This window comes from Protopterus annectens, chromosome 10.part0, assembly GCF_019279795.1.
Source record: "Protopterus annectens isolate FY-2018-M chromosome 10.part0, PAN1.0, whole genome shotgun sequence".
Classification (NCBI taxonomy): domain Eukaryota; kingdom Metazoa; phylum Chordata; order Ceratodontiformes; family Protopteridae; genus Protopterus; species Protopterus annectens.
In genome coordinates, this window is record NC_056744.1 from 534,872,396 (window position 1) to 534,879,895 (window position 7,500).

Below are 7,500 nucleotides of genomic sequence, written 5' to 3' on the forward strand. Positions count from 1 at the left end.
CACAAAGCATGCCTTTTAACCCCTCCTCCCAAAATGCAAACACCTTCTGTGTACCCCCCGAATGTCAGACTTGGACAACAGTGAAAGTAAACTGGTCACCATGCTACATTTCAACTTGTTACTGTCAAGCATATTTTATGTATTGCTTTATTTATGCATTTGTTGGCTGTGTAAATACACTAGTCCAAGGACATGTTTTAGGCATGACCCAGGATGAAAGGCATATATTGTTTTTGAAAAATACGATACAATCAATATCATACTAATCAATAATATATTGAACAAAGTAAACATATTATCATATAGAATGGTACATATGGTAAAGTAAATAGACTGGAATTGACAGTAGACATCTTACATTTACAATGTAGCACAAACAGTACAGATTGCAGGAGTTAATGAGTCATACATGTTAGCAGGTTAGGTTGGAGGTGAAGAAGGAGGTTTGATTATTATAGAATTGAAGGAGTTAGAGTGAGAATAATTAAGGAGGTAGAGGCTTTGCAGGTTGGGAGGGGTCTCCTGAGAAATATTTACAGCATATACAAATGTTTGTAAGATCTACTTATGTCAGACTAAACATTTTCAAAATTAAGTAGAGACTGGTAGGACAGTAATGGGGTAGTATCTAGCCTTTATTGAAAAAGGAATGTCATTGATGGGTATCGATTATGAATTTTTAAGAAATCTATAAAGTTGGTTGGATTACGAGTGTTACATAGGTCTAACAGTATTTTATTTTGGTTTAAAGATAGTTTAGGAAAGGAGAAAATATTTCTTCTTTGTGTCAGGTGTATAGGTGGGTAAGTTCATAGATTAGCATCTATTGACATGTATATACACAACATGCCTCCTTACCTCATCCTCAAAAGATAGCCATCTGTATACATCTGATGTCTGATTGTGAGAAATTTGAAAAAATAATGATTGCAGTAATCTATTTTAACTTATTGCTGCTAGACAGTATACTGTTCACAGAAAAGGTGCAAAATCCTTCTGTGCATACATCTGAGGTCTGACTGTGAGGAAAATTAAAAAAATAAAAATAAAAACAATAACCACACTGTCCACAGCCAGTCTCCATACAAACTTTAACAACCTTTTGTGCAGACCTCTGAGCAAGGCCAGCTGAGTCAAGCAGGGGTTCTTTTTGGTACAGGGGGAAAGGAAGCATGCTGTGTGTATATATACTAGATAACAACAATATATGTGTCCCAACTACTGTATGAGTGATATTATTTTTCCAGACATTTTCTCATGCACATACACACACTGACACTGCCCCTGTCAAGCTACAAACATAGACACACACACACACACACACACACACACACACACACACACACACACACACACACACCTGATTGTTTATTAAAAATTGTCCTAAGTAAAGTATTCTAACTTGCTTGACACTGATATACATTTGTCTTGCAAAGCCAGAATAAAGGTTGTTTAATTTAAGCAAGCAACAGTAGGCCAAGGTCAGTCAATTTTATCCTCAGACAGATCCCTGTACCCAGCATTTATAGCTACTTTATTGACTGTGTACACATCAGATGTCTAGTTGGGATAAAAATGGCCACAGTAATGAACTTATAGTTCATAGGTTCACAGGTAGGTAATAGGCTATCAGCCCAAGGGCTTAAGCAAGCCTAGCCAAAAAGGTTCCCTGGCTTACACCACCTAAGAATGTTAGTTGTGTTTCACACAATAAGTAGCAACAGAAGAGTATTACATCTTGCTTCATACATATGTACACAAATTACTCCTGCCAATCCAGAATAATGACTGCTTATGCTGACCAAAGGAAATGCCCACAACTCTGTTTTACACAAACATACACTGTAGCTAGTCACAGTAAAGTATTTCAACTCGCTTCACACAAAAAACCCTTATCCCTGCAAGGCCAAGTAATTTTTTCATCTGTGTCCTACCTGGACACACACGCACACACACACACACACACACACACACACACACACACACACACACACACACACGCACACACGCACACACACACACACACACACACACACATACACACACACACACACACGACACACACAGTATAACTTGAAACAGTAAAACATTCCAACTCATGCCACATAAATACACGTTAGTGCTTCAAAGCCAGAGTACTTAGTGTTTGACTTACACAAACCATATCAGCAGGCCAGGGTAAGGCTCATTGACTTTCATCCCCAAACAGCCTCCACTGTATTCAGCTATTATAGTGACCTTGTTGACTGTATAGTTCAGTCACAGGTCTCATTTTAATAAAGTAACGGACTGTTATTTATCTCATCTTTTTCATCATGTGCAGTAACTAGTTAAATGTCACCAACTATCCAAAATATCTTATTTTTCAACAGGAAAAAAAAGCGTACCTGACAGCACATCCCTCCACACATTGAAAAAATGTTAACAGTCTCAGTCTGTCTTTAGATATTCAACTAATTCTACTGCCACAGCAGGCAAAATAAGAATTCATCATCACTGATCTGAATTTCTTGTGTAAAGAAAAGCCTGAACCTCATCACAAGACATTTAGGGAAGTGTAGTCTACTCCACTAATCAGGCTGTTACCTAAAAATGAATCAAGACTACAAATCCTAAAATGCCTTGTGTTTGAAATGAATAAGTTTTAGTCCATGTTATGTGGACCAAAGGAACATCATGTCAAAAGAGTACCTCATAGTGTAGCCTGCTGGCCATGATGTCTGAGCAACAGCTGACATGACTGTGACAAGAAAAGGATCACCTGTTGCCAAGGGTCCTAATGCAGTAAATCAGCTCAATTGGCCTAAGGCTGTGTCTTCCTGCTAGGGGATTACATTTTGCCTTTTAAGCTACAAAGTAGCAATCATTGTAGCCACCTTTTCATAGACGTAGTAGGAAATGGGCAGGCTTTCATCTCATTCTTCAACATTCTGATTCTTGTACTGCTATTTTCCATAAGAAATCAGTGTCAGTGCAAGTTTGGTTTCTGTGCTGGACGTGATGCATATTATATTTTGCGTTTTCATTTTTCTTCACTGTTGTACAATTGTGAACTTGGTATACTTAAAGAAAAGGGAGTTGTGGTAGAGCCCCCACACTGTGGGTGCAGAGGGCTTGCTCCAATCAAAAAATGCTTTTAATTCTTATTTATTTTTTTGTCCAGTTACAAAACTTTGACTGTCTTGGTTTGTATAGTTGTAGATTCAGCCAGTGGTTATTTGATAATTTATAGCAGAATCATCCACTGCACATTTTTATTTGTCATTTTGCAGACATTCACTTCGCACTTATATAAGTTCAGCTAATATCAGTTGTACAATGCAATATAGCATAACTACTCCATTACCACAATGTTGTCAAACCTGTCTGGTCTGAAGAATACAATTTCAGCACCAGCAATTGAAAGACTTTGACTTTCAGGAAAAAAGGCAATATTTCTCAGAAATATTCAAAATACCAACATACAAGAGTTGGACAACATCACTGTGGTAATTGCAATAACTTTTAGTATATATGTAGTGATTTATCTGAGTTCAAATAATCAGCTTGCTACCCCAACAGAACAGGATCACCCTTTCTGTAATAGATATTTAAATACTAGAAGCAGAACTACTTAAAAATACAGCTGCATATTCCCCATTTCCATATAATTATAGATTTGTTGATATAATTTACAGGATACTGATAAAAATTATTCCTTTAGGGTGCACTGATACCAGTCAGTACCCTTAAGCTTTCATTTAAGGAAGCAAGGATTGTTAAGTTTAAAGCTGCAAAATGCTCCCAAAATATGCAAATCTTAAGATTATTTTCCTATATCTTAACTTTTTTAAAGCATGTCCCTACAAAGGTAAACAAAAAACACGACAGGAAAGAGAGCACAGCCGTGGTGAGTACCTGGATCCTTCTTCTTGTTATGTAACCAGCCTTCTAGAAGAAGCCGAGAACAACAACAATGATAGCACCCAGAAACCTACACAAGTGAGTATTTGTGAAAGCTTATCACTGACAGCATCACACCAAACTTCGGTTAGTTCAATTTTATGTATCAGTCAAGCACTGAAACCCAATAGAATCTGCCACAACAGTAGAGTGAAACATATGTGTTGGTATATTCCTAAGCAAGATCTGGACAGCCAAATCATCCAGGAACAGTTCAATAGTGCATCAGGATGGCACTGCCGTAATGACAGTACAACAGGAGAAAGCGAATTTCAGAAAATACAAACAGATTCCATTTGACGTGTAGACGGTAATGTTTAATCCTGCCCTGGCTCCCATCACACACACTGTACCATAAGAAAACTTGTAATATAATGAGAAAGAAAAAAAAATCAAGTATATGTTGGATCTAAAGTAGATAGGATAGGCGAAGGAATATGCTATCTTTGAAAAGTTGCAGTAGTAATCTGAGAGTGAAAGTGAGGGCTTGGTTGTTGCATCATATCATAGTGTATTGAGGTAGCTGAGAATGAATATAAGACACGAGGAGAAGAAGAAGAAAATCAATGGAGTAAGTGACTGGTACGTGGACAGGAATGGTCAGGAATGTAGGATTTACAGGGATTTGGATGAAGAGGATGTTAAAGCAAAGCTGCAGGACAGAGACTGTGATGTGGGGTAGAGACGAAGTGTATCAGGAAGCATGGAAGATGAGTCAGTGGTTCAGCGTATCAAGGGCAGTAGGGAATATTCACTTGGGATTACTTAGTAGATGGTACAGAGGCCTGAAAAAGGTACGAGGGAATGCCAGTGGGCTATGACAGCATGCTGGAGATGTGGGAGGAGAGACAGAAAGGCAGACAATTTACATACGTGGTGGTTCTATCATACATGAAGGATGGACTGTAATGAGGGCTATTTGGAGGGCGATTTGTAGGAAACACATAGAGGATGGCTGTTTTTTTGTCTTTTGGGGCTGGAGTCTGAGCAGCATGCATGGAAGAAAAATGAATGAGTTGCTCACAATGGGATGTATGAAGGAATATGGAAAAGAGTAGAGTGTGAAAGTGATAAAAAGGAGTTGCAAAGAATGAGAACCGATTATGGATTAGGAATATTGCAATGGGCCTGCAATAGAATGTGACGGAGATAATTAAAGAGAAAGGTGGTGAACAGGTGCAGGTGTTTGTGGAGGAAGAAAAATAGGGTAAAAGGTAACAATATAAAACGAAGCAAGAGAAACATGTGCACTTTATATATTTAGTTACTTAGTTGAATTTACTTACTAGGGTACAGTACTAATCCATGTAGACTGTTTTTAAACTCAGCCCAAGAGCAAAATTTGATTTAATGACTTGTTTAGAGCCTTACAACAGGCAAATGGAGGCTAATAGAACCAGACCCTAGACTGCAAAAAAAATTGTAGCCTTAATATGCTGCAGTAACAGTTTGCATATACTTGTGATGGATATATAAATCAGTTGAAAAAGGAATTTATTTATGCTGAAGCATATGTATTCTGAATTGAACAAAAATTATATACAGAAAAAATATAAACTTGTAAAGTGCAAGCTATGCAGCCAACAGTTTGATAAATTCAAAGGAGTTTTCACTCTCATTATACACATGTGAGCACACACACACACACACACACACACACACACACACACACACGCACGCACGCACACACGCACACACACACACACACACACACACACACACACACACACACACACACACACACACATGCACACATGCACACACCCATACCCTGTCATAATGGGTTCACTTGTATGTATACTTTTGCAGCAAAATTACTGCAGTCTTCTTGTTGTGCAGAGTAAAAATAACATAATCTTTTTTTTTCTTTAAATTCATGTTTATCATTACTGTTGATCAGATCATTTGTTGGCCCTTGGGGTGAGCCAGATCCAGAAAGGTATTATCCATATAGCCATCAGTCTCTAGTAAAGACTTAACTTTCACCATGATAATTAATTCTAGTATTCATAGTGCTGGGGATCTACTGTGTCTTCCTTCCTCAGAGAGTGTAGAGTACTTTCACACATTGTTCCCCTAGTAGGCTATAGTGCAACAGAAATTGTGCCCCTAAAAGGCTGTAGTACAACACACATAACCCCCCCAAAGGCTACAGTGCAGCATACATGGCCCCCCAAAGGCTACAATGAAACACACATGGCCCCCCTAGTTAGCTCTAGTGCATCACAAAAGCTTTGAAGAATCTGGTGCATGTCCACCCAATGCAAGTTGTATTCATTCCTCTACTATGTAAGAGACAGTTTTGTAACAAACCAAAGCACCTTCCACCCCAGTAAGAGTGAGATAGCATCAACACCCACTCCCACCTTCCCTGATTAGTTCTTTCAATGCCTGAGCCACCGAATGAACCTACATTGTTTTGTTTACAATCACAGCCTTATCAATACATATGACAGAGCTAACATAAACAACTACATAACTAATGCAAATGAATACTTCACACGATAACTCATCATTTTTCTCACTTAATAGGATTACATCTATTATTCCATTTGCTGGAAAGGAAGTTCCACTAACCTGAGGTAAACAGATAATTATAGAACATGGCAAAATACTACAGAGCTTTTTGCAGAACAATATATCAATGCAAAATAAACCATAATGTGTATTAATTGCCTAAAGTGCAGTTTTAACAGATTTAACAATTATGTATCACATTCATATAAAAATTGAATAAACTACCCTTATTTCCAACTGTTTCTGGCTCTGATTTCCTGTTTTCTTAATGAAGATCCCAATTATGTCACCACATGAATGGCACATGTGAGAAAACAAAAGTGAGATGAAACACAACTGAAATGGCACATGTGAGAAAACAAAAGTGAGATCAAACACAACTGAAATGGCACATGTGAGAAAATGAAGGTGAGACCAAAACACAAGTGAAATGGCACATGTGAGAAAACGAAGGTGACACTAAACACAAGTGAAATGGCAAATGTGACAAAACGAAGGTGAGACCAAACACAACTGAAATGGCACACGTGAGAAAACGAAGGTGACACTAAACACAAGTGAAATGGCAAATGTGACAAAATGAAGGTGAGACCAAACACAACTGAAATGGCACATTGAGAAAACGAAGGTGACACTAAACACAAGTGAAATGGCAAATGTGACAAAATGAAGGTGAGACCAAACACAACTGAAATGGCACATGTGAGAAAACGAAGGTGACACTAAACACAAGTGAAATGGCAAATGTGACAAAACGAAGGTGAGACCAAACACAACTGAAATGGCACACGTGAGAAAACGAAGGTGACACCAAACACAACTGAGTAAGACTCATTTGTTAAGCACAATACAGGGCAAGCTAAATGTAAATAGAAAAGATAACTGGGGAACTGTATTGCATTTTTCTCTGTGTTCTTAATCCTTAAACATTTCAGGGCTCCATTTTTTTCCAGTACGGATATATCAGTTACCACTGAGGACTTGGAAGAAAGCAGTATCAGTGACACTTCAGTGACAAAAATCTGTGTGAAGGCAACTGAG

At 38.1% G+C, this 7,500-nt stretch overlaps 1 protein-coding gene across 1 annotated transcript in view; it reads right to left on the reverse strand.

Annotated features, from left to right (window-relative positions):
* The window catches only part of PBX1 (PBX homeobox 1), a 1,500,039-nt gene that overhangs the window by 1,144,686 nt on the left and 347,853 nt on the right, over positions 1-7,500 (reverse strand). The window lies entirely within an intron of this gene.